This window comes from Echinops telfairi, unplaced genomic scaffold (genome assembly GCF_000313985.2).
Source record: "Echinops telfairi isolate 266 unplaced genomic scaffold, ASM31398v2 ScPeMD7_19;HRSCAF=73, whole genome shotgun sequence".
NCBI lineage: Eukaryota > Metazoa > Chordata > Mammalia > Afrosoricida > Tenrecidae > Echinops > Echinops telfairi.
This window is the reverse complement of record NW_022103916.1, coordinates 565,938-568,507: the sequence shown is the minus strand read 5'-3', so window position 1 is coordinate 568,507 and position 2,570 is coordinate 565,938.

Sequence of the window (2,570 nt, the reverse complement as noted above, 5' to 3'; positions counted from 1 at the left end):
AGACCATAAAAACTAGAATTAGCAGATATTGTAGATCTCCTGTATCAACTGATGGAAAGCAGTATTATTTGGCAGTGAAGCAACTGCTAATTGCTCTTGGAACACAAAACAGAGCAGCTAATTCTTTCACCTTTCTAAAGAGATATGTGATCGCTGAGGGCCAAATATCTATACACTTTGTGCAGTGTCACTCTCAGTCTCATTTCAAACATTTTTCTGACTAGAAAATTGGCATGCAGGCAGTCAGAGTACCCCCGCAAAGCATTTGTTCTCCTCTGTAAAAACATTCAGCTGGAGTGCGAGAGAGAAGAGGAAAATGTATTTCCAGGGCACTTTTAGGAAAACTATACAAATTTCAGTTCAACTTAGTGTTTCTTATCCAAGTTTTGAACCAGGGACCTTGAGCAGAATGCCAGGAATAAAGGTACTAAACAGGGTGCTACCTGGGTATTGTTAGAAATGTAAATTCTCAAGCCTCACCCTGGGACCTTCTGAATCAGAAACTCTAGATATGAGGCCAGAAATCTGTTTCCACAAGCACTATGTGATTTTGATGTAAGTTAAGTTTAAGATGACACAAACTTGCTTGCTGAAACTAAGGAAGATGTGAAGCATTTGCTGATGAAGATCAAGTATTGCAGCCTTCAGTATGGATTACAACTCAATGTCAAGAAAGCAAAAATCCTCACAATTGAACCAATAGGTAACATGTTAAAGAGAAAAGGCATTGAAATTGTCAAAGATTTCATCTTGCTTGGATCTACAATCAATGCTCATGGAAGCAGCAATCAAGTGATCACAACACATTGTATTGGGTAAATCTGCTGCACAAGACCTCTTTAAAGTACTAAAAAGCAAGGAGCTGCCTTTGAGGACTAAGATGCACTTGATCCAAGCCATGGTATTTTCAATTGCCTTATGTGCATGGACATTGAACTAGGAAGACTGAAGAAAAATTTATGCATTTGAACTATGGTGTTTGTAAAGAATGCTGAAAGTACCAAAGATTTCCAATAGAACAGATCTGTCTTGGAAGAAGTACAGTACAGCCAAAATGCTTCGTGGTGGCAAGGATGGAGAGACTTAGTTTCACCTACTTTGGACATGTTATTAGGAGAGACCAGTCCCTGGAGAAGGACAACATGCTTGATAAAGTAGAGGGAAGACCCTCTACAAGATGGACTGACATGGCTGAATGTGCTCAAACATAAGGACAATTGTGAGGCTGGTGCAGGACAGGCTGGTGTTTCATTCTGTTGTATACAGGGGCATTGCTGTGAATCAAAACGGACTCAATAGCACCTAACAAGTTTAAGAATCACCGCTCTTCTAGGACAGATTGGTTGAGCAAAATGAATCAATAAGTTGATTCCCATAATTTTTTACAATCCCTATTATCATTTCAGCAAACTTACTATATAAGGGGGCTTAAAAATTTTATGAAAAATTCCATTTTCATTCCATTTTTACATGAACTTTTTGAAGACCCCTCATACAGTGGTAAGCCTTTCACATGATTTCTTCATTCAATCTTGAAACTACCCCTTTTTACCGATGAAAACACAGAGGCTGAGAAGCTAGGAAATTTCCCCAAATTCACAAAGCTAGAAAAGAAAGCAAAGTCTGTTAGACTCCAAAAGGCATCTATATTTCTAAACCAGCCTCAGATATCCCAAGTGTGAATTTAACGTGGAAGTCACTACATTAAATTGGCAAGTAAGACAGCAAGGTAGTTGTCTTTACATATCTCATTTAATACTCACAACCAATTCATTTTATGAATGAGAAAATGGACCTTAAAGAGAGGGTTTAAGAATTACTGGGTCAATACATCAATATAATAGATTTTAAAAAAGATGATTAATGAATTCTAATCTAATCTAGGGCTCATAACATAAACATATACATGATTTTTACTCAAATTATCAAATAAACAACTGTTCTGACCCATTTGACAGTTTCCCAAATCACTGTAGTATGTAGTGAAGGAGAGCGCATTCTAAACACATTTTTTTTTTGTCTAAAGGTGGACCATAGACATTGTCAATATGAAAGGAAATACTCCTTAATAACCTTGCATAAAAGGTATATTCTGGATCCATAAACAAATATTTCTACTTCTGAAATGATGAAACAAGTGCTGAATACAACTTCATAAAAGACATGTAAAAAGTGTACATATCCCAATAAGTACTAAGAAATTATTTTAAGTATACTTGGATTGTTATGCATGTAGTAAATCTGAGAATCAGTATGGCCTGGAAGTTTTGGAGTTGGACAGACCTGGGTTTGGATACAGGAATCATCAGCTGTGTGACCCAAGTTCTTTAATTACTCTAATCCTCAAAATTTCCCTGTAAAGTCCAGATAGCAGCAAATTTATCTTAATAGAGTACTGGATAAATGATAGTATTATAATTATGACTCATTTGAAAGTGTGAAGAGGTTCAATTCAAAATTTGTCAGAACTATAAATAGGTAACCCAACTTGATTAGTTTTTTTTAGCCAGTATAATCTATAAGGCAAAACATTTTTTTTTTTTTAATTACTCAAAGTTGTATTTTAGCTC